The sequence below is a fragment of the Protobothrops mucrosquamatus genome, unplaced genomic scaffold (assembly GCF_001527695.2).
Source record: "Protobothrops mucrosquamatus isolate PMUCROS unplaced genomic scaffold, P.Mucros_1.0 scaffold_36, whole genome shotgun sequence".
NCBI classification, from domain to species: domain Eukaryota; kingdom Metazoa; phylum Chordata; class Lepidosauria; order Squamata; family Viperidae; genus Protobothrops; species Protobothrops mucrosquamatus.
In genome coordinates this window covers 246,478-258,887 of record NW_015386112.1, presented here as the reverse complement: position 1 = coordinate 258,887, position 12,410 = coordinate 246,478, and positions in this window count along the sequence as shown.

Here is a 12,410-nt window from a genome sequence, read left to right as displayed (position 1 = left end):
ATTTTTTAAATATATGCATGCAGTGTTCTTATAAGCAATCCATCCGAGTTGTTGTTTGAAAGAAAACCAATATCTACAATTAGGCAAATAGACTTTAGAAATAAAACTATGCATGCTATTTTAATAGAAGCATTTAGATTAGGCCAGTGGTGGCAAACCTATGGCACGGGTGCCAGAGGCGGCACTCAAAGCCCTTTCTGTGGGCACATGCGCCGTCGCCCCAGTCCTAGGCCTTCAGCTGGTTTTTATAAAACCTTTTCATTTTAGGCCTCCACCGCCATGTGCAAAAAAAAAAAAAAAGGTTCAATCAGTCAATTTCAACTTCTTGCGGGGAAAAAAAAATCTTGCAAAGTTGGAATTGATTGATTTAACTTTTTAGTCCCACCCAACAGTCTGCTGTTACCACTGCAGCCACGCCCATCCAATGGGCCACACCCAGCCAGTGGGCCACACCCACCCGGCACTCAATGATGCATAAGTGGGTTTTGGGTTGCAGTTTGGGCACTCAGTTTCTAAAAGGCTTGCCATCACTGGATTAGGCTTTCCGAACCTGGTGTCTTCCAGATATATAAGTCTATAAGCTGAATTGGGAGGAGCAGATGTGGTTTGCACTGTCAAGCTAGGGAAAGCCAAGTTGGCTATTTGAGAACAATTACTAAGGCTGAGAGTCCCTCTTTTAATGTCCTCAACCTAACATGCAGCTGAATCTCTTTAGAGCATAGCAATCACCAAAACCCATCGGTTGCTTGCTTTTAAACATTATTTATAATGTATTTGTATTTAAAAACCAGGACAGTTTCCCAGGACAGTTTCCAATACAATAATGTACTATAACGATCCTATCACAAACTTACAGAAGTAAATCTTCCTGAGGACTATAGAGTTTTTTCCAAGGTAAGTGCACATATGATTACACACTTGTAAACCTAGAAAAGCTCATTAACTATTAAACAAAAGTGCCAAGACAATGATTTTTGGGGATTCTGACCTGAAAGTGTAGCGTGTTTGGTTTTTTTTAAAATTCTAAGATAAAAATTTTCTCTTAACTCACATTCTCTTGACACACTTTTAGAGTTTCTATAGAAATTGCCTCATGGAACATCGATGTGATTTCATCTTTGGAGCTGCAAAAGTTTTTCCTTGGTCAGAAGATGGATTAAAGTCTTACAAGGAAACATATATAATGTTTTTTTCAAAGTTGAGTATCTAACAATTTAATCAATTTTTTTTCTTTTTGATCATTCTCACAATTATGGGTTGGTTATAATGAGATTCGTATGTGGGTTCTTCTTTTCCCTTTTAACAGAAATCAATATAAGGGAATTTGCTTGTTCAGAAACGCTATTTTAATTCATAGAAAGGAAGTAATGATATTCATTCAGTTCTTGGAGTGTGAAATTCAAACTCTCATGGGTATTAACAGACACTAGTTTATTTGATGGTGGCAGATTGCTTCAGCATCTAAGTTCGTTCGTTCATTCATTTGTCTGTTTGTTTGTTCATTCATTCATTCTATTTGTATGACTACCCTCATGATATTTGCCTTTGGAAAATAACAAGTTAAAAATACCAATAAGGACAAGAGAAACTGAGCACATTGGGCAGCACACATATCTGAATTAACACCCCCCCACACACACACCCAAGTAGGCTTCCTGCCAAGGGCCCAGAGGAAAGCCAAATTTTTAATGTCTGTGGCGATTCTCAATCATCCAGGTCATAATTGTCTCAAAGGTGTTTTTTTTTCTTCACTGGATTATTTTTTCCTTGAGGAGGAAGAAGAAAACATTTAGCTTCTCATCCAAGAAGCTTCATCAAGAAGCCCCGCTATCAGAACTGATGAAGCTTTTGAATGAGAATCAAAATGTTTTCTTCTTCTTCCTCCTCAAGGAATAAACAGTCCAGTTGCCTTTTGAAGAAAAAAAGCAACTTTAAGACCATTTTTTTAATGTTGTATGAAAGACCACCAAAGTAAGCATTGGTCAACCAATTCTCTTAGGGTATACTGATCCACAGGGTAGGTGCAGTGATTAAATTTGGAACTCAAGAATACACAAGAGAGGGACATTATAACGAAAATAGCTTCTTGACATAAAATCTTATGCAAGATTTTAGAAGGAGCTAGCAACAGAATTATCCAAGGCAAATCTGTATGAATTCTCATATGTCTATATCAGTGATGGCGAACCTTTTAGAGACCGAGTGCCCAAACTGCAACCCAAAACCCACTTATGCATCGTTGGGTGCCGGGGGTGTGTGGCCATTGGGTGGGCGTGGCTACGGTGGTAACAGCAGAATGGGTGGGACTAAAAAGTTCAATCAATCACTTCCAACTTTGCAAGATCTTTTTTTTTTCCATGAGAAGTTGAAATTGACTGATTCATTGAACCTTTTTTTTTGTACACAACGGCGGAGGCCTAAAGCGAAAAGGTTTTATAAAACCCAGCTGAAGGCCTAGGACTGGGGCGACGGCCGCGTGCCCACAGAGAGGGCTCTGAGTGCTGCCTCTGGCACCCGTGCCATAGGTTCGCCACCACTGGTCTATATGGATAAATATATGTATATGTGGATATGCCTATGTGGATGAGCTTACAGGAAGAGTACAAAGGGGCTGCTTAGGAGGGCAGTATTAAATATTGAAAACATCCTAGTTATCTTTAGTGATTTCAGGGATTAGATTCCTTGCAAGATGCTAGATCAGTGGTTCTCAACCTTTTTAATGCCGCGACCCCCAACTGGTCGTAAGTCGAGGACTAAACCGGTCATAAGTCGAGGACTAAACCGGTCGTAAGTCAAGGACTACCCAACCGGTCGTAAGTCGAGGACTTTCCCTGCCCGGGAGCGCCGCGCATGCGTGGTTCCGCCCCCTGCGCCAGCCGAGGCGTAGCTGGCAAGCGGCAGAGACGGAACAGGCTGACCACCAGCTGGCCCAGCTCAAGGCACCCGCCGGAAAAGGGGAAAAAAATGGCGGACAGCCTTGCTTGGCGACCCCCATGAAATGGTTGATCGACCCCAAATGGGGTCGCGACCCATAGGTTGAGAACCGCTGTGCTAGATTATTAGATAAGGCCTGTGTAGCATAGTGGTTCAAGGTGCTGAATCTAGCCTGGAAAAACCCATGGTCGAATCCTCATTTGATTACAAAGCTCACTATAGCTCATCCATTCTCTTTTATCTCAAATCACATATTTTCTGTTGATTAGAGTTTCTTGTTATCAAGAGAAAAAGTAGGACATAAAAGCATCCCTAGAGATAGGATGGAACCGTCACATGCTTGTGTAAGAGTATCATATTCTATAGAGGAAACAAATGTCAACTAAATGAATAGGGCTGCCCTATATATCAATTTTTAAAAATGTTTTATTGCTTTCAGGGGGCAGGAATAATCCTAATATGTGCTCTACATCATTACTGCACTTTTCAAGCCACTGTTTGTCCTGTTTTAAAGAACTGCAATAGAAAAATGATGTAAGGATCTAAAACTCAAAACAGAAAATAACTATAGGAAGATTTGATAAAATGAGCCATGATTCCTGAAAGTTTTCCTATAAGAAATATGTTGCCCTTTTAAGATGCTGCAAGACTCTCTACTGTTTTAGCTTAGGGTCAGAGCGCCCTATATGTTGCAAAAAGCTTGGTTGATAATGTTCTGAACTGCAAATAGAACAAGTATATGTAGTACAGCCACCTATCTTAGTGTAACTTTAATGATTGGGCAGTATATTGAATGAGGTAATATGCCCTAAAACAAATAGGTGAATCAGAGTACTAAATTCTCTCTTTGATTTTCAAGACTTACAGGAGCCACCCTATTTCATTTTAGAAAATGAGAAATGTTATGTATGAATCACAGTAGAATGACGGTGAGGAGGACACCTATGGCTGACCTGGCTAGTGATGTAGACTTGACAAGGATCTCTAAGGCTAGGAAATACCAAACAGAATTAGCTGGGTGTAACACTGTGGATAGCACATGGATCCCAATAGGGGCATGAGTTGTTTCAGGTAGAGAGTTTTGGTTTTGGTTTTCTTCAGAGTTATGTAGCTCTCTGGGCAGTTAGAAAACAATCAACAAGCCCTTTCCATGTGAATAAATGGTGTTGAGATCATAAAAGAAATTTTACAGGCAAACTCTTCCACTGAGAGAGCAGGAGAGGCCCATAGAAAGGAAGTAGTTAACTGACTTATCTTATGTGTACAGTATGTAGGCATTTATGTGAAATTTGTGGTCCTTGCATGTTACTGAATTCTACTTCCCAGCATTATTGACCATTAGTCATGCTAGCTGAGATCTCTGGAAGTTATAGTCCCTCTATACCTGGAGAGTCACAAGTTCCTCACTCCAGCATATGACACAGGAATTAGCACAGGAAAGACAAAATTGCACTTTATCAAATACTGTTCCACATTCTTCAGTGAAGACATAAATGTTAAAACTGAAGCTGGTATGCTTCTCTCTTTCTTTCTTTTGGCATTCACAGTAAGATTTATTCCCATTTATCTATCCAGTGTAGAGGCAATCACACACACACACACACACACACACACACACANAGAAATGCTTGTAAATTTATTAAAAAGAAAACATGGAAATATCACTTATTGGCATAAGTATTCAGACCCTTCACTCAGTACTTTGTTGAAATACCTTTGGCAGCAATTACAGCCTCAAAACTTTTTGGGTATGCGACAAGCTTTGCACACCTGGATTGGAGGATTTTCTGCCATTCTTCCTTGCAAATCCTCTCAAATTCAGTCAGGTTAGATGGCTACTATCGGTGGACAGCCATTTTCAGGTCCCTCCAGAGATGTTCCATATGGTTCAAGTCAGGGCTCTGGCTGGGCCACTCTAGGACATTCACAGAGTTGTCCCTAAGCCATTCCTGTGTTGTCTTGGCTGTTTTCACTTTGCCATTGTGGGGTACTGAGTGTAGATTAATGAGAAAATTAATTTCAACAACTGTAGAATCAGGCTGCAGCATAACAAAATTGACAAAAGTGAAGGGGGTCTGAATACTTTCTGAATGCACTGTAGAAAGATATGGATGGATGGATGGATGGACGGACGGACGGACGGACGGACGGACGGACGGACGGACAGACGGATGGATGGGTGGGTGGATGGATTGAGAGAGACAGGGAGAATTACTTTTTCTTCCCTCCCCAAATCATGATCCAGTAATAAAGTTGTTGATACTGTAAGAAAGAAATAGTAGCAAACCTTTCATTATGAGTCGAGATTCTTTGAAGGTTACCTGTGTTTTATTACAATTTTAAGAATATTATTTTTTGTGATTTGAGTATTGCAATGTGCTAACCTGTAAACTGCACAAGTTTTACCTAAACATATTTCAGGATTACAAGTCACATGACATATTTATATTGGTTATATAAATATAACCTTACAAGAAAAGAATAGTTTAACAATTATTCCACAGAACCCTTTTCTTTCTACGTGACTGGAAGGGTATAAGACATTCACTGGTCTTTGCAATGCTTCATCTGAAATGTATTCTTGAGGAGCCCTGGTGGCACACTGGTTAGAATGCAGTATTTTAGGCTAACTCTGTCCACTGTCAAGGTTGACTCAGAATTCCATCCTTCCAAGATTGGTAAAATGAGGACCCCAGATTGTTGGAGGCAATATGCTGACTGTGTAAACCACTTAGAGAATGCTGTAAAGCACTATGAAGCAGTATATAAGTCTAAGTACTATTGCTATTAAGGGTGGGATTCCACAACATGAATGTCATTCATTGCAATATGGCATCTATTCTTCCTGCAGCCACATCACCAGTTCACATCTTGAGAAGATCAGACATTATGAGCATCTCCACCACTTTCCATATGGGGTGGTTGAGATTCTCTTTGTTTTATAAGAGACACCACAGTACATAATGTCCTTTTCCAGTTGGCAGAGAAGCTTCTGTTCCTTTAATAAATTCATAGAAGGAAGACTTTATCAGAATATATCATATTTAGGAATGAATAAAGAGCTGTCCAACCACAGAACTCTTTGTGGTATATATAAAAGAGTAATATTAAGTTGATATTATACTAGTGGAACAGAGCCAGTAATTTGAGATGCTCATATGCTTTGGCAAGTCAGAAGAACCAGCTTTCCTGTGCAGTCATGTCTGTTGACAGCAATATTTAAAGTGGAAAGAAGAGGAGGTGTATGGGTAGGTGGATCTGCCAGCAGCTGGCAGCCAATTCTGGAACAGGTCTCTCCAGTTAATGAAAAGAATGCTGACTCAGTCAAAGTCAAACCAGTTTGGGCTGAGCTAGTATTTGCATCTATTTAGAAAAGCTTTTTTAAAAAGTCAAGTTAACTTGGATATGGTAAGAACATATGCAGAAAAGGATAGTGGTAAAGGAATGCTTGTATGTAAATTTTATTCTCACATAAGTTAAATACAAATACTAATCTTCCATCAAAATGCTAAACATTTCTCCTATTATTTTTTTCCTGTTTTACTTTCAGTTAATGCTTTTTAAATAAGTATTATATAATAGTTTTAAGTAATGATTGTTTTATATAATTAATGTTTTCTTGGATGGTTGTTGGCTTCCCAGAGTCACTTTTTGTGAGTTGGGTGACTATATAAATTTGATAAATACATTAAGTATTTGCTATTTAGATATAGTCAACTCTTCTTCCTCTTTTCTGCCTTGTATTATACATGAGCAAAGTAAATGAAGCAGAAATGAATAACATCACAGTGTTGAGTACAGTATATCTTTTCAGAATTTAATTGGACTTAAATAACAATGTATGGAAATAATGTATTTAGTAGCCTTCTCCAATCTGTTCTCTTCTAAATGTGTTGCATTACTGTCACCATTCTGAGCTGCTACAGTCATATGATTGCAGGCTGAAGTATAGGACTGCAGCCCCAGATGAGATTCCAAGTATAATAAAATCAAGTTCTGGTCTGGAAAAGATGTTATGGTTTTCATTAAGAAAATAAAACTTAATTTCCATCTAAGAGTTCATTTACAGTGGGCCGTTCTTACTGTCATATTTTAGAAAATAACCTGAATCTGGTTTTCAAAGTTACTCTGTACAAATGAATATGGACAAAGCAAAATGATGGCTATTTTCTCATCTCCCAGAGCTGTAAACCCATCAGAGACCACTGTCTTGTGCTTTCCTTTATGAGGAACTTGTGGTTCATCTTGAGTCCTCTCCTTGTCTGGAGGGGAATTACAAAGCAAAATATGCAGAGTATATAATGAATGAAATATCAAAATGCCATGTAATAATAATAATATTAATGATAACAATAAGTTATTAAATGTATATATGCTGCTGGACTCCCAATGACTCTGAGTGGTCTACAAATGGTTAAAAACATTTAAAAACAGAAAAGCACCTCCCTCCAAAAAACCCCCAAATAACAACACAATCAAAGAAACAGAGATGGTAGAGAAATCAAATCCGTAGGGGAACAAGGAAAAGAGGAAAGGGGACATCAATCATCCTTGTTAAAAGCCTCCCAAAGAGCCATGTCTTCAGGGCCCTTTGAATTCCCAGAGGATGGTGTGTTTGTGTTTTTTAAAAATCTTTGGAAGAACCTTATATCAGGGGGCAAGTATTGCTACAGTGAAGGCATGCTTCTGGGGTTCTGATTGGTGGCATTGTATAATTGAAGGAATCCAGATTGTGCCAAGATGGCCAGATCAAACCAACTGAGCAGATACTATGGAAGATAGGCCATACTTCCAAGGAAAGAAATGGGGAACTGAAGAGAGATCCATTAAAAGCAGAACTGACAATCATGGCAAATAATCCAGTCCATTGTAATTCCCCTCCAGACAAGGAGAAGACTCAAGATGAACCACAAGTTCCTCATAAAGGAAAGCACAAGAGAGCGGTCTCAGATGGGTTTACAGCTCTGGGAGATGAGAAAATAGCCATCATTTGCACAAAGTGAAGTTGTCCCTTCAAAAAATATTTTATTTTAAAACCACTTTTGGAAATTTGCTGGTTAGCTGCTTTTCGGCTACTAGGACCTTTTGGATCAACAGGTTTTACATCATTGGGTGAGTTTCCTTCAATCCTTAGCAAAAGAAGTTTAAATACAAGTTTAAGGACTTAATTTTTTTCTTTAGGAATAAACAATAAAGAGGGATTAGAATTTTGATTTTGGAAAGTTACAAATAGAGTAAGGACCGAAATACATTTAAAATACAGAACATCTGCTAGAATTGTTACTGAAACATGATTTGGAGACTGAACAAGTTAAAGAATGCATTATCAAATGGATACAGAACTTAAATGGGGCAATGGGAGTTATCAATGGAAGATAAACATAAAAATCATTGTGATTGATACATTAAGAGAAAATTGGTACAAGACATTCTTCTGTTGGTACATCACCACAGTGATGATTGCTAAAATGGACAATACATATTCAGAAAGATATTGCAAACGTAAAAATGTAGTTGGAAATTTTTACCATATTTGACAGCAATGTCCTAAAGCTCAGTTATTCTGGAATACGATCTTATAGGAAGAAATAAGTCCTAATGTTGATTTTCCTTTTCTATCAGTTATTTTCTGTTATTTATTACTAAACATCTTATGTACCTAAAAATATGTTGCTTTGGCTTTATATATGATTACTGTTGCCAGAATACTTTATACTGGAAATCACATTTAATTCCTTCATTGGATGAATGACAGCTTAAACTACAGCAGATTGTATATTTCCAAAACAATTTTGAACATGAAAAACAAATGCGAAGTCAGTTTCAGTTTAACCTGGAAACCATTTATGGAATACAATTCTGTACCTGGACTGTTGCCATATCTGATTTTTTTTTTAAAAAAAATAATAGTTTTGAACTCTTTAACTATGACTGCGTATTTTTTTAATCATATGAATCTTTCAACTTATTTAATATTTTATTTTAGAAATAGTTAAGTCATTTTGAAGCATTAAGATGTCATGAAACTATTTTATATTTGTTTTAATCTAAGTTGATATATAAGGATAAAGTGAGATTGTTTTGTAATGGAATAGTTTCTTTTAATTTTCTCTTATGTTGCTCTACAAACTTTTCCATGCAATATTTGTATTTGTAATTTACAAATAAAAATTATTTGTAATTTCTATTATGTTTCTTTTCATTTTCTTTTTAAAACAAAACAAAGGGGAATTGATTAAGGTATGAGTCCCCATGAGCAAGATGAATGCTGTTCCACTTAAGGCAGGCATGATGAAGAGAAGGCCAGGTGACATTGCTTAAATGATGGGACCAGCCTACCCTGTCCATCCTGTCGGGCCTTATCAGATGTTATGTGTTCATGAAGTACTGATGTCAGTCTCTAAGGAGACTTTATTAAGTTAAAAACAAATCTAATATTCTTTATTAAAGAGGTATGTAAACAAATCCAGAAATGGAAGGGAATTCCTAGAAGCCTGGCATTCTGATGGTTTAGCCATTAACAGACACATAGAGATACATTCAGTCTACACACTATGCCAAAAGCAAACAAGAATCTGAGAAGGAAGCAAGCTTGGGACACAACTTTCCTACTCATATCAACAGTTAGATAAGCAAGGACCAACACAATAGGCAAGAACAGCCAAAGAGTATCCACTACAGCCAACCAAACCAGGTAGACAGATCAACCAAACCAGGTAGACAGGCAAATTATTGGGACCCACCTTCCCATATCAAATTACTGACAAAGTTACCTTGATTGGTATTGAAAAGTCTGCAAGAAGAAATACAAGTTCAGCAAACATCACAAATTCAAAAACTGAGCAAGAACTGAACAAACTGGAAGCTCTTTTGACCCAAGATTACAGTTTTAATCTGCCTCCAGAATGTAAAGTTAAAATTGGCATCCTGGGGTTGCCTATTTCTGCATAAAGGATAGATGGGGGAGATGTGCTAACAGTCTTCAATCAATCAACCTTTATTACCATCAAAGAGGAGGATGGCGTACAATTTTTTTTAAAAACATACAAAATACAAAAATAAAATTACATAAAAGCTAACAAGTGTAAAGACAAGAATCTAAAACAAAAATATTTTAAAAAGTCTAAAAATAAAAGCAAAGCAATACATGGGCAAAAATCATTCATAACACAAAATAATGAGAATACAATATAGTCTTCAAGTATCTGAAATTTTTCCAGAGTAGATTTATTTCTATTGCTTTAGAGTCAGTGAGTTTAAACTACAAGAAAATAAATTTAGGGTAGTTGCCAAGAGAAACCTCTTGACCAGGGGTCTTCAAACTTGGCCCTTTTATGACTTGTGGACTTCAACTCCCAGAATTCCTCAGCCAGCGGGAGTTGAAGTCCTCAAGTCATAAAAGGGCCAAGTTTGAAGACCCCTGCTCTTAACTATATGAGCTATCAACCAATGGAATAAATTGCCACATGAAGTAGTGAATTGTCCTTCAATGAAGATGCTGGATGGTTATCTGTCAGAGAGGTTGTAGGGCAGGGGTATCAAACTCAATTTCATTGAGGGACGAATCAGCATTATGGTTGCCCTCGGGGGGACGGGTGTGTGTGGCCAGGGTGGGTGCAGCCTACTGGGTGGGCGTGGATGGAATGGGTGTGGCCTACTGGGTGGATGTGGCCAGCTCTACATCATTCGCGTCAAGGGTGCCTGCCTGTGAGGGCCTGGGCAGGAGTGGGACAGATCTGAGGGTCTCTGGCAGAAAGGGGTGGGACAGGGCAGAGCCCATCAAGCAGGATATGTGAAGTAGGCGAGGGCCATTTGCTGGCCATTTCTAGGCGATGGTGCATTTTTTCATTCCTCACAAAGGGTGACACCTCCCCAGCGTGCACCCAGGGAGCAGGGCCGACGCAGCAGGGGCTGTTTCCTCGCTGTTTCCAGACGGCCTTGTGGAGCTAAGACTGAATGCATTTAAAGCATAGATGGCCACCACAAAATTGTACATGGCAAGGCAGCAGGGGCCGTTCCCTCACTGTTTCCAGGATGGCTTCGCGGGCCACATGAAACCACTTCGTGGGCCGCATCCGGCCCCGGGGCCTTGTGTTTGACATGTCTGTTGTAGGGGAATCCTGCTTTTGTAAGAATTGAACTATATAATCTCTTATTAACTTCCATTAATATGTTTCTAAATATTCAGGAGTTTGCTAAGAATATAGCAAAGTTCTACTATCTTTGCCTTCTCTAAATGTTTATGAAATAGTTAAACATGGAAAGTAATTTAACAGAAATGGTATACAGATGTAAGTTCATGTCTATAATTAGTAACGGCAGAAGCACTAATTAGCAATAATGGATTACATACTAATTGCTTTAATGATTTAGAAGGACCCAACAAAAATACAAACAAATATTGTTACATTCTTCCAAGTTCTACATATAGACAATATAATCAGGTGGGGAAATGAGGAAATATAATTTTGTGATCAACAATTCTAGGTTCTAATCTCAGCTGATTGTTTTACAAAAGCTGTCTAGTCACAAGACATAAAGGTAGCAATATTGTATTAGTTAATATATCACAAACCATTGTAGTATTTAGCACTGGTTTCTCTGTCAGAAACAGAAATGTTAACATTTTTAGTGTGGTGATATTTTTATGAAACTTGAGAAGATGTAACTTTGAGTGTTTCCCTGAAAGGCATTGGATTGTTATAAATCTATGAGAAAACCTCTTAGATGTATTCAGGGCTTTTTTCCTCATAGAACTCCCAGAACGCAGTTCCGGCACCTTTTTTGGATGGAACCTTGTAGGGTAGGCAAGGCAGGTTGTATGACGTGTGTGAGTTCCGGCACCTATTTTTTTTTTTAGAAAAAAAAAGCACTGGATGTATTATATTATTGCATTGATTTCTTTTCCATTTTTTGGTTATTGTTTCATTTCTTTTTCTCCTTCTCTTTTATTTAAAAAAGGGATGGATAAAAATCGGGATCCCCACAAGAAAAAAAGTTTGTGCTATTGGATGTTGATTTTAAACATTAGTTTTAAATTAATATTAGTCAGTTATAGAAACAAAAATTCTGGTTTCTGAGCAAGATACAATTTCCAGGACCTAAATGTGAATCCAGGGTGCAACTAATCTTTATAAAACAGCAAGTCACATTTCAATCATGTTCTAGTCAGATCTGCCTACATTTCTGCAATTTCCAAATATAATATGATTTGTTAGCTCCGTCACTCCTCTTTTCACCTGAAGCTCGTGGCAACATGCATAGCAGCTGGGGTGTCTTCTGGGCATGGTAAAATAAAGTCAAGGAGGCAGGCAATGATGGTGCAAGCTACATCTGAAGCTACATCTGTTTTGTTGCATGTACAATGTACATTAAAACAGCAATCTTCAATTGCACCCTTGCTGTCCTTATCTTGATATTTTTTTTGATAATTCCTTGTTGATGCCCCTGTATAGCTTTCTTTCTTTCTTTCTTTC